The 27,551-nt window shown below is 39.2% G+C and overlaps 1 protein-coding gene across 1 annotated transcript in view; it reads left to right on the plus strand.

The window, feature by feature from the left end:
- mtnr1c.S (melatonin receptor type 1C S homeolog) overlaps positions 1 to 27,551 on the plus strand; it is an 84,435-nt gene that overhangs the window by 45,249 nt on the left and 11,635 nt on the right.

The following is a 27,551-nucleotide window of genomic DNA, read 5'->3' on the forward strand; positions in this document are numbered from 1 at the left end:
CTATTAAGTATTCATTTTTTTACATGCAGTAAAGCAGCAGAAAATTATTAGTAAAGAGAGCCTCTTGTCATCACAAGTAATAAACTACCTTTAATCAAATATCATACTGAATAGATGTGTTTAAAGGACCAGTAAAGTGGGGCACCACCTAGTAAATATAATTGTTAATATTACACCCTGCCCAGTGCTTCTGTCTGCTGTAAAGTATGCTGGATTTGGATGCCCCCCAGTAATTCTCTTCAGTGTCCCAGACATCACACATGAGCAATAGAATAAAGATCAGTATTTCTTTAACTCTACTCTGCATGCCTACAATCTGACATGGGGAGAGGGTCTCTTGGCATCAGGAAGTGATGGTGGTGTAGCAGGAATAGTAAGTATTTTTCAGCAGTCAGGGGTGCAGGTCTGGACACTAATATTAGCAATTACATTCACTGAGGATACACATTGGCACCCCTGGTGAATAACATTTAGCCTGTCCTTTAAGAACCTGATATTCAATGTAATAGTTTCATATAATTTCACTGATAAGGGTTGAAACTAGGGATACACAGAAGAGACTGGTTCTACTTGGTCTGGCCTTGGCCTGTCAAATTGAATATTTTTGCTTATATTAAGTTTGATTTGAAATTGTCATAAATTTCTACCCATTGTAGCAAATGGAATGCCTAGAAGCGCATATGCATGCTTGTTGCTCCAAAGGGCCAATTCTGCATAGCTATATCTATTTAAAATAAAATTTTAAAAATCCAGTTAAGTTTTAATGTTATTTAGAGAAAACCAAATTACATTTCCTCTTGTCAGGAAATATTATTTGACATCTGACATCTTTTTAATTAAGAATGTCTGAGAGGCTAAGACTTTTGTAAACCTTACCGTACAATTTATTAACATGGATTCCTCAATCTTTTGTACTTTGCAAGGGCAGTGGGGTTATGTATTTGTTTCTCTTGAATCACTAATGTAGCTTACAATCTGGGAAGTGTTCTACAGCCCTATTATAACCGTCATTTTTAATATGCTTTGTGTTGACAGTTGAGGGTTGCCATCTTTATGGTTTGAACCCGATAATCCGGTTTTTGCACAGGCTGTCCAGTTTAAAATTGCCTACCTGGATTTCAGAAGTCAATCGTTACACTGATTAACACAGCAGTAATCTTATTTTTCTGTGTGGACCTACTATATAGATTAATTCATATTTACTTATATGTTCTTATTTATATTCTAATTCAGTGTCACAAGTATTCTTTTTCTATTTTCTGTTCAATTTAAAAACTAGGGGGAAGATTTACTAAAAGGTGAAGTGACTAACCCTGGCGACGATTCACCAGCGTTACCGATTTCAGGCACTTTGCCAATTTGCTAATGGGCGCAGGCGTAATTTCGCTAGCGAAAGAGACAGATGCTAGTGGTCATTCGCACTCTACTGTATCTATCTGGCGAATGAACGTTACTCCGCAAATTCACTAAGATGCGGATTTTACTGAACTTTACCTATTTCACCAGACTTGCCTTCGCCAGCTCAGACCAGGCGAAGTGCTTTGGAGTGCATAGATCTTCCTCAATCTTCTGTTACTTACATCATATTTTTAGTGGAAAAAGTTTCTAAGTCCCAAAAAATGCTGGCTTCTTTTCCTTTTTTCATAGTGATAGCCAGCAAAAGTAACCGGGTTCTCCCCTCCATTTTCTAACATATGGAACATAAACTATACAGTGGGCTCAAGTGTAGGGCATTATAACAACTCTAATTTCTTTATTAAGGTTCTGTGGACTTGTGTAATATAATGAATTTGCTGCAACATATCCATTCAACTTTATAATTTCCTGCCGTATGCAAAGTAGCCTGAGCGAAGACCTCTAACGAAGTTGCACTAGGTATAATTGAACGCTAGCGCATCTTCGCTTTGATTGACGAAGTAACCCTATCAAAAATTTGCCAGCGTTCGGTTGCCCTGGACACAAATTCGCATTTTAGTACATTAGCATTGTCTTAGTGAATTTTCACCTGGTGAAGTGTTGCGATGGCTTTGAGTCCGTCGCTGGCGAATTTTCGCAGATTCGTAAATTTACCCCTTAATCTCTTTAGGATTTTGGCTCATTTGTGTTTCATAATTCTTGTTATGATATTGAACAGTTAATCCAGAAAGAGCACTGATCTAAATTGTAATGTAGTTACTCAAGAAGGCAACCTATTTAGCTCCAAAGCCTAGCCTTTGCAGAAATCTTAGGATGCTACCCTCTTCAATTTTCACAGTAAAATAAATCAATGAATCATAAAAATACATTTTTTGATTTTCTCTAAAATGATGTCACTATTACTATTAATTTACAGCATGTATTAGGAATTAAATTCCTCTTGTAAATCAGAAATGTGGTGTACATTTTGTCACCTTTGTAAAAATAGATCAGAGAAGAAAAAAGGACGACTGACTATGAAATCTGAATTTTATTGCATAGCACAAACCATTTATTATACATACATGAATAAATAGATTTAGAGAGAACAAGGACATTAAGCAAAAGCCAAGACATAGACTGTCATTGACTGCACCATTCCTTCCTCATAAACAACAGATTGGATACTAGGTTAAAGTCAGACTTTAGCAAAGATACAATTAGGTATGGAATCTATAAACTGGAACACATAGGACCTGAGGTTTTTAAGATAAAGAATATGCCGTAGAGTTTTTCTCCATCTCTCAACAGGACATTATTGTATTAGAGAATGTCCAGAGAAGGGCAACTAAGCTGGCAGTGTCGGACTGAGACACCAGGGGCCCACCCAAAAACCTTAGACCAGGGACCCACCATATAACCTTAGACCAGGGGCCCACTCTCAGTACTAATATTCTTCATCTCCTCAATCAACCTCTATTCTCCTAGTCTGTTCTCTTTATACTGTAATCAATTATTCCATTGATTTAGCCTCTTTGTTCTCATAGAAATAGGGAATGGCCATGAAATAGGCCAAAAGTTTAGCAGCAGGAGGGCCCACTGACACCTAGGCCCACTGGGAGTTTTCCTGGTATCCCGGTGGGCCAGTCCGACACTGTAAGATGGTAAAAGGTATAAAAAATCTTAGCTATGAAGAAAGACTGGCTAAATTGGGGATGTTCACGCTGGAGAAGAGGCGCTTAAGGGGTGATATGATAACTATGTATAAATATATAAGGGGTTCATATAATAATCTCTCTAATGCTTTATTTACCAGTAGGTCTTTCCAGCTGACACAAGCTCACCCATTCTGATTAGAAGAAAAGAGTTTCCGCCTAAATATTCGGAAGGGTTTTTTTACAGTGAGAGCTGTGAATATGTGGACTTCTCTCCCTGAATCAGTTGTACAGGCTGATAGATAAGATAGCGTTAAGAATGGTTTGGATGGCTTTTTAGCAAGTGAAGGAATACAGGGTTATGGAAGATAGCTCATAGTACAAGTTGATCCAGGGACTAGCCCGATTGCCATTTTGGAGTCAGGAAGGAATTTTTCCCCATTGAGGCAAATTGGAGAGGCTTCAGATGGGGTTTTTTGCCTTCCTCTGGATCAACTGGCAGTTAGGCAGGTTAAAAAAAGTCAAAAGGTTGAACTTGAAGGACGTGTGTCTTTTTCAACTTAACTTATTATGTTACTATGAATATTTCAATACATTAGATCAAAATTTGGGTAATGGCATTCCCATATATTAGTATGTTCTGGATAATCTGGTTTTCAGATAATAGATACCATTCCTTTTTCTATACCTATGTGTCTTTATAATAAATAGTCATATTAGTAAGGAACACATATATGGTCTGTTCTCATCTTTGCCTAACAGATAGAAGCATTGTTTTCTGCAGCTTCACAAGCTGCCTTCAGGGGTAGTCTCCTTCTTAAACTTATAACGTACAAAAATGGTAGCTCATACTGAAATAAAAAAGGCAGAGTAAAGCCAATGCTCAGCTCTGTTGCTAGGCTATGGCACAGCCTTCCCACTGTCTACTCTACTAGGCTTAAAGGACAAGGAAAGTCTAAAATAGAATAAGGCTAGAAATACTGTATTTTGTATACTAAACATAAGCATGAACTTACTGCACCACAAGCCTAATCAAACAAATGATTTATGCTTTCAAAGTTGGCCACAGGGGGTTGTCATCTTGTAACTTTGTTAAACATCTTTGCCTGACCCTGCACATGCTCAGTGTGGTCTGGGCTGCTTAGGGATCGTTATAAACAAAGCTGCTTGAATTCTGCATGGCTGGGAAGTAAGGCGGGGGCTCCCCCTGCTGTTCATAAGTATGATTGTTTCCCTGCTCAGCAGTTAGGGACCATCTGACAATTCCTATCCACAGCAGTAAATGAAGGGAGAATTTCACTGCATACAGTCAGGTTTATTAAAAAAAACGGTACACATTTTTTAATCAAAGTATATTGGAGATAGGTTTCTTTTTCATTAAAGAAAGTAAAGGTGGGATTTAATTTTTTTGCCTTTCCTTGTCCTTTAAGCCAACACTTAAAAGAAAAATATAATATATATACGTATATAATATATGTGGGATTTAATTCACAATGAACTCCAATTCGAATCAAGTCAAATGATTTCATTTAGAACAAGTCAGAATAACATGCCCTAAATTGATCTAATTCTGATCAATCGACTGCATTTAGTGAACGTGGATTTAGTCAATAGGAATACTTATCGAATGCCCATAGCCTTCAATGGGATTTGACATTTTAGACCAGTCTTATGTAATAAAAGTCAGTAATTGAAAAAAATATTGGCTGTTCTCTATTCTTTGCATAACAGAAGAACAGTTAGATAATTGAAAATGGAGTCAAGTGAAACATCTGCTCTACAAATAGTTTACAAGTGGTTGGTTCTCGTGTGCCTTCTTGTTTCTTTTTCTTGTAGCTGGTATTCTTAACCTGTTTGTTGGTACACAAATGGGTCCTGTTTATGGTGGGTCACCCTTATCCCACTGAAATTGCCTCCTACAATGAAAAATAACCATTAAAAAAGGTACAGAAGATAAAAAACACAGTATTAGAGCATACACTGGCAAATCTGTTAAACCGGGTGATCTGCTTAAATGTGGATTTTGGCTGTCTGTTTTATTTTCTTAAAACACATTTTGTTTTACACAAATCATGAACAGGTCGAGTCAATAATTTGGACTTTTGAATGGCTTTGCGTGCATGAAACTTAATACTCTATAATAAGTAATATCCATTCGCTGTACCAATTCATTTTTCCATGTATCTCATGCGTTCTGGGAAGTCCTAATACGGCACCATTGTTACTGAGTTGTTAAATAAAGGCCCTTGGCATTTCAAATGAGAAAATACAAGATATTTATAGATTAGGCAAGGGATTATGCAGATTAATTAATGGAAAAAAATCAAAGCATGTTTTGATTCGGTTTCTCTTATCAGATGTTAAACAGTTCTCTGAGACTCGTAAAACAAGGTAAGGATAGATTTAATGAAGGAAGAACAGCTTGAAAGGGAATTTGGGGTTCAATTTATTGGAGGTTCATTTGGAATGTCTTGTTGAAGGACATCTGTTCATGTGTTTTGAGAGCCTGTAAATAAAATTAATACAATGTCAGTTGCAGTTGACCCTCAGCACAATATTGAAATGGTTGGATATCTCTTTTGCATTCCAACATTGGAACAATAACCTTTACTGAAAGGCAGAATTTTATTACATAAAGTTCACATAGAAAATGAACACATTTAATGCCAATAGTAACCACAACTAGCAAGTGCCAAAGAACAATTTTAAAATTATGTGAATTACCAGGATAATGGCATGAAGGCAATTTGGTTTTAAATTAGGAAATGGTTTTAAAACTGATACTCAGTCAGACACTCTCATTTGGTGGGGTTGCTGAATGAAAGGATCTGGGTCTGATAGATCTGATGAGTTTTGACCTGCTAGGTCAAACGCAGGCCCGGATTTGTGGAAAGGCCACCAAGGCCCATGCCTAGGGCAGCAGGATTTTAGGGGGGCGGCATTCTGCCCAACCACACTCCGGTACCGATGATGAAAATTTGCGCGAATAAAGGGGAGGAGATCGGGGTGACGAACATCAACGGGGACTAGGGGCATTCGCTGTGTAAATCCGGCCCTGGTCAAACTGAGCCAATTCATTCAGCAATTCATGGGGCATTGGGACAGGTGTGTGTCTGGGGCTGCTGTTGTGTCCTCTCACCTGCTCTTAATCTTTAACAATGGGGTGTGTCGAAATGGGGGGCCACATCACTAGTGCACACAGCAGAATTTTCACTTTAGAAAATAGAAATTCATCTCTTGCCAGACACTGTTTTGGCTGGCCTCGGTAAATGGCTGCTCCCTGTCACCTAAGGCACCATCATGGCAGGAGTACATATGGGGACCCATTGGATGAGCAATACATTAATGTGCTGATGTGCTTCCTGTTCAATGGGAATTTCAAACCTGCCTGATTAATATCTGGCCAATTTTCTGAACAGATACCCGTGGGGCAGGTCAGTTGATGGGCCCAATACACTGGCCAATAGGTTGCTGTCTTTGTCTGGAGGACCAAAGTCAGCAGCTTTTATTGCCCCATGTATGATCCCTGTAAGGTTGCTGCATGATTTGAGAAATTTCACATGAGGTCATTCACTAACCCCCATATTTAATAAAAGGTACTGGGGTCATTTACTACTGGGAAGGTAGAATGTAAAGTGCAAATAACGACTGTGCATTAGATGCAGATAAAAACAGAATTCACTTGGTATTTAGGGCAGTCCTTACTTTTTTCACAAATGTATTTCACTCTTCCATGGAGCCTTTGACTGCAGTACCCCAGAAAGGCAGCCCTTAATAACATGATTGTGCTACTTAGCATAGCAGGATTAATTATGATGTTCAGTGTGTTACTATACATAGAGCTGCCACACATATTTTTAAGACATGAGGAATATTTGGGGGCTTCAAGAAAAACAGCAAGTTTTTTTTGCCCAGGCCTTTGCCCAGAAATTGCATGTGACCCGAGGCGCAAACAAAATTCCTACAGTTGAGAGACTGTGAAGGGGTCGGCAAGAAATAATCTAAGAGACTGACATTTTTTATTGGGCTGTATTTTGTAAGCTATATTGTTTTTATTGTCCTACAGGGGAAGTAGACCCAGACCACCCCATGGCTGCAAGGTCTGCTTCCTTTGTAGATACGCCATTGATATTTACCAAAATATCAAACACTATATCATACTGGATCCATTTACAATATCAGTAATAGCTTTTTCTTCTTTTCTGATATACGTAGTCTTGCTTTATAGGTCTAATAATAAATTCAGAGGCAAGTTCTGTAAAATAATGCATTCTTGTTGCCCTTTTTATTTGAATTTGTATTAGCAACTTTATGATGCATTAAACAATGTTTTATAGAAGCAAGATGTATGCATGGATAGATCTCATCACTGTCAGTTTTATAAATGGATTGTACGGTATGAAATTATAGGGAGTAATGGTACGTTTGCAAAATGCCAATAGCTTAAGCATAATCTTTGGCCACCAGCCATCACAGTGAAAAGCAAAATAGAAATAGTTAAATCATTATGAAGGAAGAAGAAACAGATGCATATTAAATGCAATACCTTCGATAGCCAACTAAAATGTATACTGCTGCACACAAGGTATATCACTTAGGCACTAATATATTATCACTTAGCAGTAATATAATATTAGGTTAATGCTGGTATAGGTATGGGATCTGCATTAGGTCATAATAGACAGAAAAAATATCACGACAAGCAATGACCACACCAATACATTTTGAGACTCTATTTGGAGAGGTCTTACATAATTTGAGGACCAAAAAATGGAACTAAAACCCCCTCCAGCCCCTTCATTTTTATTCATAATGCACAGAGCAGAATCCCCCAGACTTATCCCACAAGCATCATGGGACTGGCACTTCTAAAACATACTTATAGAGATCTTAGCAATTTCACCTGAAACTATGAAACTCCTTTCTGGAAAAGCTTTAATTAAACTAACTTGTTTGTCTGCCATAAAAGACATTATATTTGCCAGTTTCATTTCTGTCACTTTATTTATTCTTTGATGACAGCTCTTTCCTAGACTGGAATCATACATGAAATTCAGTTTTAGTGTGTAGGAATGGAATGCTTGAATTCATTTCTCAAATATCGCTAGTTCCTTTATGAAGATACATGGATATGCAATAAGGGAGATGTATATGGTTCTTGCACAGGAACACCTCAGCTGACTTCCCAGTAGGTTTTAAGAGCAGCTGCATTTCACAGGCTACCTGTCATATTACTTTCAGTATCAGAATAATAATTATAAACAAAGACACTATAATTTTCTATAGAGTAGCAGATACATTTGCCACCTGCATACTGACTAGACTTTTCTCTCAAAGGGGCATTTTCCCACATGAATTTCGGTTGCAATGTGGCTTTTGGTATTTTATTTTTACACTGTATACCTGTATAATTTGGGACCAAAATATGCTATTTGATCCTTTGATCCTTGGGGCCTGCTAGAAATTCTTTATAATTCTGTAAAGTGGGAATGTCAGCACTTATGGAAACTTGCAAAGTGCATGAACTGGGACCATTATACGATGTACATCTTATGCCCTTGTAGTTACTGCAGGATTTTGGCCAGGGATACGTACAGGTCTTCTTTTCATTTATACACTGACTGCATTGGATAACTATAAATGCTGTCAGTGCACAATGTGGGCACAGTCAATAACTGTATATTATTATAATGGACTCCACTGATGGCGGAATTTTTGTCAAGATTATAATTATATCATCTTGATAATTATAAGAATTAAAAGAAGCCAATACACATGGTGTGTTTTCCCTGACTATCCACACATATGGAAATATCATACAGAGGTGTATTGTTATCTATGCAAAGAATTATAGAGTAAATTTAGTAAAGGGCAAAGTGACTAATGCTGGCGACAATTCACCACTTTTGGCAACTTTGCCGATTTACTAACGGAGGAGATAGACGCTATCGCTGATTCTCACTCTAACGCCAGACGACTTTTCGCTCAGGCGAATGGACATTACTCTAAGATGCAGATTTTACTGAATGTTACCTCTTTCACCTCTTTCAACAGACTTGCCTTCACAAGCTCAGACCAGACAAAATGCATTGGAGTACATAGCACATCCTCAATCTTCAGTTATTTACGACATCATTTTAAGTGGAAAGTCCAAAAAACGCTGTTTTTCAGGGTGATAGGCTGCAAAACGCATAACATTTTTTTTTTGGGTACCCGGTTTCCCCCATACATTTTCTAACATATGGAACATTATTTTAAAGTGGACTCATGTGTAGGGCATTAAAACAACTGTATTGGCCTTATTTAGGTTCCCTGGACATGTATAATTATCAGTGGAAATGTAATGTATTAGCTGCAACTTGTAACATACAGACCTCCATTCAAGTTTAATTTTCCTGGCCTTTGCAAATTAGCATGAGTGAAGTCCTCTAACAAAGTTCAGATAGGCAGATTTGATTGCTAGCGATTCTTCGCTTTGATTTGCTCGCATTGCCGAAGTAACTCTAGCGAAAATTTGTGTGTTGGATGCCCAGGACACACCTTCGTATTTTAGTAAATTAGAGTTGTCTGAGTGAATTTTCACCTGGCGAAGTGTTACGATGGCTGCGAAGCCGTCACTGGCGAATTTTTGTAAATTTACCCCTATGTGTTGGCCTGGCTGATGTCTCCCCAGAACCCACACTGGCATATCTGGGTAGTAATCAAGGGTTTGTGCTGACCAACAGTGTTTGCTATTGACAACAATCAGAAGTAACCCAACATTCAAGTTGTGGGCATTTTTATTACCAACTAAAGTACCTGAAAAAGTATCAAATGAGTTTGTGTGAGTTAAATATACAGACTCTTGTCTTGTTCCGTTGTTTCCATTTAGTGGTGCATCAAAATAAGAAAGCTCTCGATAATTTTTTCTGCTGAGAAAGATGAATGGCCCTAATTTTAAGCAATATTGTCCTTATTATTGGACTGAAGTTCAGGGCTATCTCTGTATTCTTTATATGTGCTCTGAGAGTTTAGACTCCTCTAGTATTTCTGATGAGATTGTATAGCCTAATTATAGATTTCAGTTTTTGTACTTTGTGGTGTTTCTGGATGGTTTGTGGGTCTGAGAGTATATTAGATTATATATTTCTGGTGTTTACTTTATGCTGCCTCATACCTTAAGAATGACCACTTTGTTACAGGTTTTACGTTTGTCTTTATGTTCCTATTTACTGAAGAGTCTAGTGGGTAGCACTCAATTTTAGAGAGGCTACGTCTCCTTAGATCTTCATTATTTTCTTTCTATGGCAGTAGTTATTCTTTTTGTGTTTCTTCCATGGTTATGATTTGTATAAATATTATGCAGTATGTTTAACAAGAGTGAACAACTAGAGGAAAGCAGGGGATTTCAATGTGGCTTTCCCTCAAGTTTCCCTTCAAGTTTAATAAACTGCCTTAGAGCCCACATTTGCATATACTTTTATTTCTTCTCACAGTAAAGGCATTATTGATTTTGTTTTATGTAATGGATTGCAACAACCACTGTTGAGAAAATTTAGCATTTAGCTTCACATATATCCTCGCTATGGTTTTATTCTGCTCACGCACATCTTGTGAGTGTCATGATTATCTGCTAAATCCGGAATCATCTCTGTGTGAGAGGCAGAACACGGGAAATAACAACCTTTCATTTCTGAATATGGAATAGATAAGAGGCTGGCGGGGCATCTATCTCATATCAGCATCTTAGCAGGCCATTTATCAGGACCAATAATGAGATGTTTGGTCAGACAAGGATTTAGAAGAGCACAATATCTCCCCATGTAAACGCTTGTGGCTTCATTGAAAAAACAGGCTGCGTCAATTCCATTTACATGCACATATGACGAATGAACAGTTTGGTTGAGTTCACACATGTTCAGGATCATCACTCTTCTTGTTATGTTCTAGATGAAAACTCCCCCTGCCTAAGCTGTTTATTGAAGCATTTATCTGGCTTTGGCAGTCTTGTTTTTACTGCAGTCATAATCATAAAATGTCCTTACTGTACCTCTTAAATTTCACTTCTTTTGTGAAAAGCTAAACTGTTAATTCAGTCTTCATTACCCAATTGAAGTATTAACTGAATCTTGAAAGAACAATTGGTAACAACTTTAGTAAAAAGGTTCACCCAAGTTGAGTATGCAATAATGACTGTTGTAGTAGTGCAGTTAAAAAAATTAAAGTAGTTATCTGTGGGGTATTGCACTTGGGAAACTATATCCTTTTATTTGTATGACATAGACATTGTAAATTGCATGACAAATATGTAGACTTTGAATAACGTGGAATCTCTTTGGCCATGCTAGAGTGATATAATTGTTTTACATGTTTTAACTCAATTGGATACCTATATCTTTCCAAGCATCTGCAGAAATGATATCCACATTCTTACTTCAGTAATGGGCTTCATACCCCCTAGGTGTGGCAGAATGCTGCTGCAATAATTATGTAACTAATGCCCCTTTTTGAAGGGGCGTTTTGAGCCACTGTATCAAGCCATATGATAAGCCATATGTACTTGAAGATTCAGGTCACCGAAAAGAAGTGTTAGGCTATATGCTATGAAATACTTTGAGCATAAACTAATTTTTAACTATAGTTATTTCTCATTTCTAAAAAAAAAACAAAATCACTGATCCATAATGGATCTGTTATCTGAAAACTTGTTATCCAGAAAGCTTTGAATTACTGGAAAGCCATTTCAAATAGAGTCTACTTCTGTGTAATAATAAAATATTACCTTTTACTCAATCCTAACTAAGTTGAATGAACAATATTGATGGCAAAACTAAAATTAATGTTTAAATGGGTTTTTTTAAGCAGAATTAAGGTATAGAGATTCAAATTACAGAAAGACCCCTTGTACAGAAACCCCCCAGGTCCCAAGCATTCTGCACAATAGATCTTTTTCCTAAACAAACATTGAGGGTTTTTGTGGGCATGCATATTAAGCATATTTTTAAGAACTTACAATCTATAAGAAGGAATGGGTCATAGAAACAAGACACTTTTCCATGTTTGGAGTTTGAGTAAATCCTAATATCTAATACCCTTAAATCAGTCATTATTTATCATGTTCCGAATTTATCTGAGTATCTCTAAGAAATCCGAGCAACTCCGATTGCCCGAATGGACCTTATTTATGAAGAAAAAAGCCCATAAAAATATGGTCAGTCAAACTTCGGTACTTTCCCCGACAACTCCAAATTGTTTGTGGTTTCTGCAAAAAAAAACTCAGAAAAAATCATAGTTTTTTGGGTTTTTTGTGCAGAAAACATGAACTCATCGGATATCAGTTTGTACATCAGCGCAGACACTGGGACCTTCACCATTGACTTATACAGGACCTCGAGAGCTTTTAGATGCTGTGATTTCGGATTCTTTTTAGACCATCGGTCTTTAATAAATCTTGAAGAATTCTTCGTTTTTTTCTCTCCAAAAACCATGAATGATTCGAGGTTTGGATATTCGGACCTTGATAAATAACCCCCTATAAGTCTTATTATGCCACCCAAAGCATGGTACATTATTAAAAAAAATAACTGATGTGCAGCACTTACTTTCGCTAAAGTAAAGTCTTGTCCTCTGTAATTTAAAGCCACTGAATGATATGGCAGGTCAGGTAAGTAGTGATCGACTGAAAATTGCATTTATTCAGAATGACACATTTACCCTTTGCCTGGATGTAAGAAGGAAAACAAAAACATCAGAGCTACTGAATCTCAAACAAAGGCAGGACATGTTAAAAGACTGAAAGTAAACCTACAGCAAGAACACAAGGCAAAGGGGCTGCTAGGCAGATTTTTATACAAGTGATCTGGAAAATCACTAGGGGACATTGTTGTGATGACGGTCTGACAGCTATATGGAAGCAAACTTACTGCAACTTATATATATACTGTATATAATCACTTTAACATTGGCCAAATATGGTTAGATTCTGTGTATTTCCCGCTTTCTTTATTTTGCTCATTAACTAATCACATGACTGCATTCAGTATTAAAGTAACACTGTGGAGAAAGCAATGTGTGGAATCAGGGCCCCTAGACCCACCTCCGTTCATTCACCCCATCCCCTTCCCCATCCATTGTGCACATGTGCAAATTTTCAGCATCGAGTCCGGAGTTCTGGGGATTGGTGAACAGGAAATTTTAAGTATCTCCTGCAAATCCACGTTGCTACCAAACCAGTGTGGGTGTGGTTGGGTGGCATGCCACCCCCCTACAATTCTGCCACCCTAGGTCCAGGCCTTTGCAGCCTTTCCACACATACGAGCCTGTGTGGAATGGAATGTGTATGTATCAATGTAATCTGGAAACGACAAATAGGAAATTGTAATAAATAACAAAGCTAGGAGAACAGATTAGAATATAGTTACTGGTATGAAAATGAAATGCATCAGCGCACAGAAAAAACATTTTCTCTGACCTGAATTAATTATAGGCGATGGGGGTTCTGTTTAACTAGTCATTTAATAATCTTGTATTAGTTTAATATAAACATAACAATTATGAAGGTTAATTAGATGTTATGGACTTCAGAGGTTAATATGACTGTTTGCAGAAGAAGAGTCCGCAGTTTTTCATTACATTCTGCATTTTCACAAAGGAGTTAACCTGTGGGCAAAGGAGAAACTGTATGTACTGTATGTCTCTACATTGATGTAGTTACCTGGTGCAATTAATATTAGTACATCATTATCTAATGATAACAACCAACACTCAGTAACGTAACTAGAGGAGGGACGGGCCCTGGCGCAGGATGTGCAGCCAGCCCCCCCCCTCCTTACGTGATTTTCCAGACGTTGGGCCCTCCTACCCTAAGGGGCATATTTAATCGCCAGGGTTTGCTGTGTAAAAAAATCATACATTTTTTCCACGTTTTTTTCTTACAAGTTATTCTGAATTGAGAAAGCCAGTTGGATAATTGGTGAAACGTCTTCAAGAAAAAAAACACAGCAAGTCCAGTTGATTTGACTTACGTATTTCTATAGATATTTATTATTTTCTATTTATAAAGTATTAATGCAGCAACAATTTTAGGTAAGGGATGGACACAGTCAGTTGCTCATCTGACACATATGGTACCATACCACACATCATAAATGAAGTCAGCATACCTTCTCTGATCCTGTAAATTACATAATTTTATAAATATATAAACCCTTCTACTATACAAGGTAGACACAGATTCCTGCATAAAAAAAACAAAAGGATAATGTATGACGGATTGTATTTTCAATAGAAACTAATTAATAGGGATTTGATTCTTTTTATTTATATTACTCTTACAATGGTAAAATGTTTCATGTTATTTTGAAATATGCAATTATGTGTTCAAATATGCCTGGGGGGGGGGTTGGTTGAATCTGACAGATACTCAAGCAAGCTCAGCTGAATTAGAAGAAAGTACAAACCAATGTACCACTATAATGAAGATGCAGTAACTACCTTGAACATTTGCAACCAACAATCAATCCTAGAAATGTACAAGTGGTTAAGTGCTTTATATTTCTGATTATTATAACCGTTCATTCACCATCTTCTCCTTTTGTGTTTACTATACTGTTTCCCATTATAGTTGCTTTTGTCAAGGCTATGCACTACAGGTATAGAATCTAAAATGGACCTTTCTGTAATATGGATCACCATATCTTAAGTCTGCTACAACAATTTAAAAATCCTAGTTTATTTAAATTTAAAAATAAACTGTTTTGCCACCAAAATGGATTCATGTCGCATAATTACCAGTAGTACAAGATACTGTTTTATTATAACAGAGAAAAGGGAAGTAATTGTTAAAAGTTAGAATTATTTGCTTAAAATGGACTCTATGGGAGACAGCATTCCCATAATTCAGGACAATGGGTTTCTGGATAAGAGATCCCATACCTGTACACGCATAACAATTTTGGGATGTTTTTTTTTTTTGCTAGAACTCTACTAGTTTTCACCATGTGCCTCTATCTACTATATAAATGCTTCAAACTATACATTACAATGGCATATCATGGCACACCCATTTCTCGTTGAAAGCAATGATCTTTATGTGCTTTGTGCTGCAAGTTTAAATAGAGTTTGCCCCATATATATCTTATGTGAACCAGGCTCACCAGTAGGGTTGCCACCTTTTTTTAATAAATTTACCGGCCAGTGATGAGGTGGTAACGGCGTGACATAAAAAGGGGCGGAGCCACGTATAAATGGGCGGACTGTGCCGCAAAAGGGGCGTGGCCACATGCGGCATGCTGCAAAAGGGGGCGGCGCCCCATCACGAGAGGGGCAGAAGACTAAGGAAAGGTACGTTTCTGCCGCAGGGCCAAGGGCTTTTGTTAAAGGTATTACAAATTACCGGCAGCTACATTGCCAGTAAATTTGTAATACCGGCCCCGGCAGGTATTTTACCGGCTAGGCCGGCAAAATACCGGCCGGGTGGCAACCCTACTCACCAGGGTTTTCACATCTAAAAATGTAGCACATGTGCCAAAATGTTCTGTCTAAAATAAAAATAAAAAATGTTTAAAAACTGAATCTGGCTTAAACCAGCACCCAACACCTAAAACATCGATCAAATAAAATATATAAGAGGTCATTTACAACCTCAACTGCAGTCACTCAAAGATCACTCTACTCTAAAATCATTGCACAAAAATTCAAGTTCATTACAGGAACAGTAACACCAAAAATGAAAGTGTAGCAAAGCAAAAAATATAGTGTACTGCTGCCCTGCAATGGTAAAAGCTGTGTGTTTTGCTTCAGAAACACTACTATAGTTTATATAAATAAGCTAATATATATATAGCCATGGGGGCAGCCATTCAAGTTGGAAAAAAGGAGAAAAGGCTCAATATAATATGATGTTATCTGTTATCTGCTATGTAACCTGTGCGTGTCCTTTTTTTCAAGCATGAATGACAGCCCCCATGGTTAAACAGCAGCTAATTTATATAAACTATGGTAGCCTTTCTGAAGCAAAGACACACCTTTTACCATTGCAAAGCAACAGTAGATTATATTTTAATTACTTTGATACAATTTCAGTTTTTGGCGTTACTGTTCCTTTAAAGGTTCCTGTGTCAAAAGTCTCACTTCCATATAGTTGCACTTGGCACCACTTGGTCCTTCCCACTTTCTGTTCTGAACTGAGCGCAGAATGTTAATTGCAACAGTGCACGTGGATCTAAAAAAATCTTTTTATGGTGAGTGCTAGAAATGACACCATCGGGACTTTGGAAAAGCTGTAACAAAATTGCCTGATTCTCAACAAAGCGTGAGCGCACATGCAAGGATCAGGAGCATTGCCCCTTGCAACTGCAATTACTTTGGTATTCTTGAAAAAAGCCTTATCATGGGAAAAAATATGGTCATTTTGTTGAAAAAATTCATTTTGCTCACTGCAATTCTGGTTGAGTTGTAAATCACCTCTATAATTTATATTCATGCAACAACAAAATTCTAGGAATAAGGAGAGATCACCTTCCAATGACTCAGCTATACCATTTTCTAGTTTGGAATATGCTAAGTTTGCTGAGTTTTTTCTGGTTACAGAGGATAACTATTTATTGGACATTTGGATCTTTTAGGCAGTATAGAGTAGCCCTGCTGAAACACTGCTGAGTTACTTCCTGCTTGTCTTGCTTAACTACAAGGTACCTGCATGGAGCTATTATGTGTAGTTTGTATCCTGCCTTAGTGCTAATAATTAAATGCATTCGATTTTTGATCCCTATTTTATAGATCATGGCATTGTGGAATGCAAGGAAGTTATTGCTGCATAGATAATATGGTTGGGCGAGGATGGACATGCAGAAATGCTCATAGCTACAAAGAAACAAAGGCCTAGATGGGAGCATTCCAACACTAATTATAGAAAAAAGTATAACTGAAGTGTGACTGAATGCAAAATATGATGACTTCCCAATTGTATGATCACTAACTAGTAACCAAAAGAAGAAGGGATGTAAAATAAAAAAAAAAGAACGAAACAATGTAAATTATGGTTGACATTTCAATTCTTTATATGCACATTGACTTCCTACATTCAGCTGTTAGGCTTGACTCTTGATCTTTGGTCAGAGGATGTCAGTCTAATTGCCTGGTAAATTACACTCTTGGTGATGGAGAGAGATTGTGGAGCATTATGGGGGAAATATCAATTTACCTTATTAAAAGCTGTAAAATGTCACCATGAATGAAATTGTCAAATTAACTCTTATTTTACAGAAGAAAATCTTATAATTAATCCTCCATCAGTCATGGCAAGCATAGTTGCAAGTCTTCATACCGTTTGTGTCTAGCTGTAAACTAACAGGGAAAGGCATGGAGAAGAACAGAAATGTAGTGAAAGTTAATTTTATTGGGCCCTTTAAAAAAAACAAAAAACAAAAAAAACACAGAAGGCTATAGCCACTAATTGCAGACACCACCATCCTTCCTTTAAATCATCCTGCAGTAGAAGAAAAAGCTGAGGGGATAGTTTCAGAGTGGAAACAATGGATTACTGATTATTCTAGAACTTCAGAGTTCAGTGGCCTTGACAGTTAAAAAATATTCTACGAGTGGTCGCTAGTGGCTAGAAAGACAGGTTTACATTTATCAGCCCTGGTGCAATTAATGGAACTGCAGATGTCTGCAAATAGAGGTTTCATCTTTGTAGAATATACTGTATTTGTCAATATCAAGATGCTTCTCCCAGAAAGTGTTACATAAGTCTTTGTCATACTCAGAGGCTTGTTGTTTGGAAATACGGCCCTACATTTCCACATACAAACTAAATAAAAAACAGTTTAACACAAATATACCATAGTCATGTGATTAAAAATGTAAAATTGCACCAGTCCAATAATACAGATGCTCCCTAATATGTTTTCTCCGCATTGATGCTTACTTAAGAGACCAACAACACCAACAACTTTTAGCTCTTTGTTGTATCTCCTTTTCTCATAAAAACTGGTGGTGGGTCCCTGTTTGAAAATACATAAATCTCTAACAGTAAATTACAGAATCAGTTTTGTTTCTTTAAAGTGAACTAGAGACATATAGAACATCCTCTCCCTTTGGGAAAGCATATCGCCTGAGATTTCCAGCCTGTCTATCTGATCCTTAAACAACTGGGAAGACATCTTCTGCATCTGAGCTTTAGGCTGCTCATACAAAACTCTTTTTGGCTTCCTGCTATTAAAATATTACTGAATGACAGTACTGACGATACAAGACTTATTAATACAGTACCAACATATTTTGTAGCAGATATGATACATCATTCCCTGCCTATGTGGGGCTTATGAGCTAAGGTTCTGTAGGGACGCATCTGGTTAAATGTGCCCTATGGCCTTAATACCTTTCACTTTTTCATTTCCCTAGTTGCTGGGCAGATTCCCATGTAGCTAGAGGTAATTTGCATAGTTATATTATTGGCCAGGAGGCACTGTGACCACGTCCTGTCACACTCTGCTATAGTGAATGTGAAGGGGTTGATCTTCCTCTTTGGCTGCTGGATGCTGATCCAGCTGGGTGTGCCCAGGGGAGCCTGGGTACAGTAAGACCCAGAAAGCCATGTACCCTAGAGGGACCGGGTCCTCTAGTGTCTAAGTCGGGGAGCAGGGACCCCGTGAATGAGGCTAGTTAGTGGCAGGGATATATCTGTAATAGACTCTCTAGGAGAGTGAGATAGTAAGAGCAGATTGGCTGCAACTAGAAGGGATAGCAAGGAGGTAGCTCTCCTCTCAGGCAAGACTGGCCTGTAGATAGGGACACAGCCTAATAAGGATTAGGTCTAGTGAGTTGCCTGATCCCCTGTGTGAGAATCCAGATCCAGGTGCTGAGATCATGAAGGTGCCTCTATCCAGGGGGACGCTATCGCCTCAGGGAGTTCCACTGTGCTGTCTCCTCAGGAAATTCCCCGACATCTACCTTGGGAGCTCTGTGTGAGCAGGTGTATCTGTATATTCTGCATCTACCCTGGGAGCTCTGTGTGAGCGGTGTGCCTATATATGTTGCTAAATGCCTCTGAACCGCTGTGAGTAAACCCGTGGATCATTTGTCTTGGACAAATAAACATTATTCTGTTATATTACAAGAACCTCCTAGCGCCCATTATACTTATTGTTGTTGCACAGTAGCCTGAAAGTTTTAGTTGCACTACACGATTCCTGAAATCTTCCGTTTAGTGAAGGCCCTAGCCTGGTGTGTTTGAGTCACATTTAACCAATGCTCTAAGCACTAGCTGGACATTAACCCCTTTTTGGTTTGCTTAGCCAAGTTAGCGTTACAGTTCCTATCACATATATCAATTTTATCAGGAGTCAATGAACCTGTTTTCCCCATGCAGACATGGGAAGTTCCCAAACCAGAATTAAACTTCGAAACCCAGCACTGCAAGGCAAAAGTGCTACACACTGAGCCACTGTTCTGCATTTGCCTGGAGGTTGGGCTTTGCTGGTATTCTATTCATATGTTGTATAATCTTCTTCTATAGTCTTTTCCCTTGTGATCTCCATTTTATATGCTCAGTCCTTCCTGTTTTCTTTCCCAAATTAGGTGCTGCTGAGCCTACTGACGTAGGGGAACCCTGGAGCTACTGTTACCTCCTGATAAGGTGGTAGCTCCATGGTTTCACAGAACCTTTATAACTACAGGCTAAAAACTTGATTGTTTTTGGTTGAGCAATATGCATCAGATAGATTGACAAATACCCTAGATGTCAAAAGGTACCAAAGCTCGGACATGACTACAAGTTCTGATAGCTGTAATTTGCATTTGACCTATGAGAGATGATGCAATAGTTTGATGTGATTGATGTGATATATTCTTCTTTTTTTTTTTTTTTTTGCAGAAAAGAGAGGATTGTGTCTGTGGAATGATAGGTGACTCTTGAAACATCCTTGATTTAGTTTTTCAGAAGCAATGACATCATTTACCTGACCCTCAGAAATAAACAAATTGTTGTAAAGAGCAGTTTGGGAGTACTAGTATAGATATTGACATTTATAACACCAAAAATCCTTATTGTAAAGTTTGAGAGTGCTGTGTCTTTTCCCTTAAAAGAAAAAAAAAAAGCATCCTTAACCTTTAGGAGAAGAAGATGAGTTTAAAATTTGCAATGAGGGGTGTGTGCAAATAACTCTTTCAACCTATAATATATAGGGGCAATATACTAAAGTGCTCAGTGTCTTGCATTATTACCTTATAGTCACATTCAAAATCGGCACTCATCACATTCATAGCAAATCCCTGGTGCTACTCACGGAGACAAATATAAGTGAATTTATTCAATCCTCACATATTCCCCCACATCGACGCATTTCTGTTCCTTCTGAACCGAAAGGACAGTGCGTCTAACTATAAATATATATATATATACTGTACATATTTATTTAGAGGGAGAGAGAGCACTCCAGATCAGGCATTCTGTTTTATACTGTGTGATAATAAACCATTCTTTATATGCATTTATATTTTTGTTTGCCAATCCTTTAAAGGGTGTGTTCAGGAGAGGAGATTTAAGCAGCGAAAAGTCCCAAAACTGGAGGAGTGTGCCTGAGCAAACAAGCATTGGGGGACGAATCCAGGTTGTGTATATACTGTATATATATATATCTATATATATCTATATATATATATATATATATATATATATATATATATATATATATATATATATATATGTTTGTATATACTGACTGTATACTGTGTGTGCCCACCTGTGTATGTCCAAGCCAACAGAGAGGAAATCAGGCTGGAAAGCTTGTTTCGGGCTTCCACTATTAAAGTTATTTAGCTGGTTATCAATACTGAATGTTCTTCTGCCAGTGGCATAACTACCGGGGGAGCAGGAGGTGCAGTTGCACCATGTCCCGCTCCCCCTCAGGGCCCGCAGGAGCCACTGACTTTTTTTGTTTTTTTTTTTGCCTTTTTATTTTGTGCTGGCTTGGCAGGCTCTTTTTTGTGCTGGCTGGGCCTTTGAAGTGGAAGTGGCCCGGCGAGGGAAAGGAAGCCCCGTCTGCTGCAGTCTGTCTGTGTCTGCAGAAACAGGAGTCCCGGAAGAGGATCAGAGCATCGCGTTGACGCGCTGCTTGCACATAATCCAGGGATACAGGCTGTGTTGGACAGTATGACCCCTTTCTATCAGTGAGCCACAGACTTCGTAGAGGAGAGCGGGAGGTAGGGTACGCAAATGTACTTTTCACTGCACAGGTATTTGTACCCACCGGACCAGGGACCTCTCAGCCCCCTCCCAGTGGCCCTAACAGGCAAAGTCAGTGAAGATGCACAAATCTGGGTATGCCGGTGCTGCTAGGGGTTGCCTTTTCATATTAGCCTGTGGATTTTTGCTACTCCTGCCTTCCAGATCCCCATTCCCCAGCAGCATCTCTATGAATCCAACTGCATTTCTGCTATTTACTCCCTGCCCATAACTTTTCCCGACTGCGCCCTGAGAATCCCAGTCCTATTGTAGTCCTGGTACCTTGTAAATCATTTTCTCTTCTGTACTCCTTGAACCCCCTCACCCCCATAACCCTCAACTGGCCGATAATTCACGTTTGCCCAAATTTTCATATGAAACCTTGGTACTGTCGCCCTGTGAATCTGCAGCCCTGGTTTATTTACTGTGCAAATCCCATTCATTAGTTGCACCTTGCACACTGCATTTTCCAGCAACAGCCCTGCTACCCACACCATGAGAATCCCATTTGCATCTCTATGTGGGATAGCAGGTATAGAAGGGAGAGAATTTTATTAAAATATTAAACAATTACAAAAGAAATACAATTACATTTCAATCAGATCAGAAGTAAGCAATAAATCAATAATACATCAAAAAGGAAAATAAACATTCCTACAAAGCATCATGTTTCCGCCATCAGCCCATAAACAAGATTTAACATTTTGGTTATGTTCATAAAATGCATATCAGGAGCCATCTTTATGTTTCTTATTTAAAGACTTGTCAGAACTTTTGCCTCCTGATCTTTTCACCTGAATCCTTATACCTGTCTCATGGCTCACAATCCCTCCTTCCTCCTCCTCCTCCTCCTCCTCCTCCTCAAGGGACTCCCAATCTGCCTCCTGGGATTCAGAAATCTCTTCCCTCTTACTCTTTTTCCTACTGGAAATAACAGAAGGGAGACTTTTCCTTTTCTCAGGTGTTTCCTCTATTCTCGCCTCTTCTTCCTCTGCCAATTCCCCCCATGATTTCCCCCCTGGCAAAACAAACCTATTTTCAGTTTCAATGGTAATTACACCAGGGCACTTATTCTCTTTAACTTTCTTCTTTGATTTGCTGCCCACCACTTTCCACTCATCCCTTCGTCTCCCCTTCTCATGGGACATCAGTACCTTTGTCTTTTCACTCTTCCCTGTGTCACTCTTCCTTCCATCTTTCTCTGCCTCCTTCCCTCTCACCTCTGTTTGGGGCCCTCTAGCTGTTTCTCTTACCCCTTCTGCTCTCTCCTCCCTCCTTGTCTCAGTCTGTGGCAGGTTCTCCCCTGGCATTGGGGTGCTCATCTCCTGTGCCAAATTGGGACAAGTTCGCTGAATGTTGCGCCAGGCTTCGGGGCATGATCTATAAGCATGGCCTGACTTCATGCACAGGTTACATTTTATTGCCTGGACACATTCTTTGCTCGGGTGCCCAGTCTCCCCACACAAAGCACATTTCTGTACATTACATTTCATGGCATAATGCCTGTTGGACCCACATTTATAGCATAGTCTGGGCTGACCCACATAGAAGCAGACACCCCTTGTTTTCCCAATGAAAAACGAATTTGGGAGATGACTCTGAACATTTTTCTCTACATGCAGTTTAACTTGGACTTTATATCCCCCCGTCCAGAAACCCTCCTCATCAAACAGTCGCACCAGGGGCGCCTGAGCCATATGAGGACGTCCTGCTCATGTACCGTCTCATTCTTCATCATTATAGTCACTACTTTAGTTTCAGGTTTGGAGACAGGTATTACCCTAAACCCCTCCCACTCCTTGGCCTCTTTCTTCAGATGATACCTCCTCCAGAATTCCTCTAACCCTTGGGATAATTTAAAACTGACATCAAATTCAATATCTGTGACACTTGTTAGAGCATAAATATCTTGTGGGGTGAAATCCAACAACTGTTAAATTATGTTTCTGGCAACAAACCTGCGCCCCGGGAAATCGTCTCTCTCATTCTCCCACTTAATTTTAACTACATTTATTCTCTTATCAATCTGATCATCAGAGTCATCTTCCCTCTCACGTGCGAAGAACCTCCTCCCTTCCCAAACATTATCTCCAGCATCCCTCTCACTCCCACCTTGCACATTGCTCTCCCCAGCAGAATAAACACCATTTTTTCCCTCCCCTCCCCCACTCACTTGCATTGCATCAACCACATGCACCTCAGCTGCACCTCTCTCTGCAACTTGCTCCACACTGCCCCCAGCACTCACAGCATTTATTGCACTCACTCCCCCTTCAGCCAAAGCAGCCTCATCACTCACATGCATTGTATTAATTGCATTAATTGCATCCACCTGCACCTCACTGCCCCCAGCACTCACAGCAGCTGCACACACATTATCAGTATGGTTATCAGGATTATTTCCAACACTATTATATTGTGCAATGTCTGTAGCACTGCTTCATTCAGCAACAGTTTTTGAACCCTCTGTTTCATTAAGCAGTTCAGTAACTTTAAGCAGAGTCTCAGCAGTCACTTTGCCTTCCTGCATCTCCTTAAACCTCTGCAGGTTTCCATAAAGCTCCTTCCATGGCTCAATAACATTCAGAATGTCTTTAATGTAAGTCTCTGTCTCCTTCAAATCCTTATCAAGGAAAGTCAACTCCCGTAAAGCCTGGTTTCTCCTCTCTCCTTTCAGCGACTGCAGTTCATCTATCAGATTATCAATGTCTCTGTTTAAACAGTTTTGTTTATCTTCCAAACTCCTCAAGTCCTCCAATGCTTTAATAATAGTGTCATACTGTATCACAGTCTCACTCACTTTGGGAACATTCCCTTCACTCACTTCTACTTTCCCCATGGGGGTCACAGTCATTACCTGCTCAGTGTCCAGGGCCACACGGTTTCCATGTTTCTCACTGGCAGCCGCCATTTCCAGGTCACCCAGAGCACTTTCTGCAACCTCTAGGGCCATACTGCACTCAGGCTCCATGTTGTCTGTAGCCATCTCCTGGTTGGTCAGAGCACTTTCTGCAACCTCCAGGGCCACACTGCTCCTAGGCTCCTCACTGTCAGCAGCCATCTTGCAGCCATCAGACTCCACTCTCTCCTCCTGGCTTGCCTCTGTTGTAGCTCCGCAGCTCCCTGCAGTCACTCCAACACCAGCCTCCAGTTCCACAGAGTCAGAGTCACTCTCCATGCCGCTTCTGGAATAGCTTTTTCTTTTCTTTTTCTTTCCTTTAATGGAGCAGGAAACCTTACCCTTTGTTGTGCGTTCCACGGTCACCTCTATATTAGGATCAGTAGCCCTCCTGCTACTGCCCAAACGGGTCTTCACTGAATAACTTGCAGGCATCATCTCCTTCTTCCCCATGGAGTGGGGAAAGGCAATAAAAACAAAGCAGAAGTGTCTTCAATACTAACCCCCAGACCCAGCCGGGCCTAGGAAAAGCCACAACTCCACAGAGCTCTCCAAACACCTCCTCACAGTAGCAGTAGTGATTAGAAAATGGCCTCTGGGAAGGGAGTGTGACTGTTGGATAGTAGGTATAGTAGGGAGAGATGGTGCCTATAGTAGCAGTGGGATGATAGTCTCTCGGAAGGGAGTGTGACTGTGGGATAGTAGGTATAGTAGGGAGAGATGGTGTCTATAGTAACAGAGGGATAATAGTCTCTGGGAAGGGAGTGTGACTGTGGGATAGCAGGTATAGTAAGGAGAGATGGTGCCTATAGTAACAGTGGGATAATAGTCTCTGGGAAGGGAGTGTGACTGTGGGATAGCAGGTCTAGTAGGGAGAGATGGTGCCTATAGTAACGGTGGGATAATAGTCTCTGGGAAGGGAGTGTAACTGTGGGATAGCAGGTATAGTAGGGAGAGATGGTGCCTATAGTAACAGTGGGATAATAGTCTCTGGGAAGGGAGTGTGACTGTGGGATAGCAGGTATAGTAGGGAGAGATGGTGCCTATAGTAACAGTGGGATAATAGTCTCTGGGAAGGGAGTGTGACTGTGGGATAGCAGGTATAGTAGGGAGAGATGGTGCCTATAGTAACAGTGGGATAATAGTCTCTGGGAAGGGAGTGTGATAGCAGGGATAGCAGGTATAGTAGGGAGAGATGGTATCTATAGTAACAGAGGGATAATAGTCTCTGGGAAGGGAGTGTGACTGTGGGATAGCAGGTATAGTAGGGAGAGATGGTGCCTATAGTAACAGTGGATAATAGTCCCTGGGAAGGGAGTGTGACTGTGGGATAGCAGGTATAGTAGGGAGAGATGGTGCCTATAGTAACGGTGGGATAATAGTCTCTGGGAAGGGAGTGTAACTGTGGGATAGCAGGTATAGTAGGGAGAGATGGTGTCTACAGTAACAGTGGAAAATAGTCTCTGGGAAGGGAGTGTGACTGTGGGATAGCAGGTATAGTAGGGAGAGATGGTGCCTATAGTAACAGTGGGATAATAGTCTCTGGGATGCTAATCCTCCCCCTACTACTTGCTCTCCCAACCCAGTAATGCTGTATTCCAGCCCAATGCGTGGGGGGGGGGTAGGGGGCCAAGTTTTAAATTTCCGTACCAGGGCCCTTAGGGGTCTAGTTACACCACTGTCTTCTGCCATTTGAAATGTACTACTATTAATACTAAGGATTCAACACAACTTGCTTTAGTGGCTCAGGCTATTGTATTGTAAGTAAAAGTATATGCTATTATAAATATAAGTTCCACCAGCACTTGGCAGTAATATTGCGGTGACATTTAAACCCCTGTATCACAGATGAAGAGAGTTATCCGCAGAAGCATTTCTTGTATTGCTGCCAGTTCAAATGTATTTAATCACCTACACACACAAACCCTTAAAATCAGCAGATACGTGTAAAAAAATGGAGAGACATTTGCTAGTGTATTAAAAAGAAAACCTTTGCTCATATAAAATAAACACTTTGTGAAATCTTTATTTGCATGATACCAGTGTTGTAGATACTCACACACACCCAGGGTGGCTAAACTTGGGCAGCTATTTTTCTAGACCAAGTTGATATTTATGGAAACCTTTTATAATGGATGTTAATATTGTTAGAATATAAGTAATTGTGTGATTTATTACATACCCACCTCTAATAGTCAATAGTGCATTAAACATGAACTGCTCAGAACAAACAGTTATACTGTTGTGGGAGAGTAATTGACAAGTGTAGTGCTATGGGCTTTCACCCACAGACATTTCCATCTGTATCTCACATGTGTATGTGAAAGGCTTCTTTAGGCACTGACGTTTCAAAGAAAAAGAAAAATTCTGTAGCACAGCTGTCAAAAAGTCTTCCAGCTGCAGAAGCCAAAAGCAGTAATTGACATGACTTGACCCGTCTGTAAACAAACTATCTTATAGCCAGAAAACAGACACTTCTAATTCACTCTCTCTCTAATTCTTAACGCCTGTGAAAACCTTTGCTCTCAGCATCCTTTTAATCATGATACATTTAAATTTTAATAAGAAACAGAAAACTTGTTGTTGCCGTCACTGCCATAATTGGAGGAGAGACACTGAAGGGCAGATTTATCAAGGGTCAAAACCAAAATTTGAATGAAAAAAAAAAAAATTTCAAGCTATTTTTTGTGTACTTCCACTATAGTCCAAATTCGATTTGATTTCGAAAATTCAAAATAGATTTTGAAATAGAAATTGAAAAACAGATAGTGTGGGGTCACTACTTTTTCTTCATTGGTTTAATTGCTGATTAGTAATTACACCTTTACACAATCTGGTTTAATAATCGTGATAATTAGATAAACTACAAGAACATCTTCTGATTTTTTTGAATATCGAAATTTATCATGTACTGTCTATTTAAAAATTTGACTTCGACCATTTGCCATCTAAAAAATGCCGAATTACTGTTTTAGCCTATGGGGGACCTTCACTTGGAGTCAATTGGTGGACTTTGAAAAATCAAAGTTTTTTTAGAAAAAACTTTGAATCCAATCGAATCCGATGTTACTTCGATTTGTATGAGTCGAATTCGAATGAAAACAGCCTATTCATCTGGAAAAAAAACCTTACATTTTTTTAATACATTTGGGTTGATGTTTTCTTTATTTGAAATTCAACCCTTGATAAATCTGCCCCTGAGTAATGACACACAGGACTTTTTTGAACACTGCTTGTAAAAGTGGCAGGAATTGTCACCCGTCACCTTCAATTTTGTTGGAAGTGATACAGTTAAAAGTGACAGAACTGGCATTATCATCCTGCAAACTGGCACCAGAGCAATTTGAGGCTTAAAACAAACTTTTGGCACTTTACTACTTTACTAGTGGAGTTGGCA

This window comes from Xenopus laevis, chromosome 8S (genome assembly GCF_017654675.1).
Source record: "Xenopus laevis strain J_2021 chromosome 8S, Xenopus_laevis_v10.1, whole genome shotgun sequence".
NCBI classification, from domain to species: Eukaryota; Metazoa; Chordata; class Amphibia; order Anura; family Pipidae; genus Xenopus; species Xenopus laevis.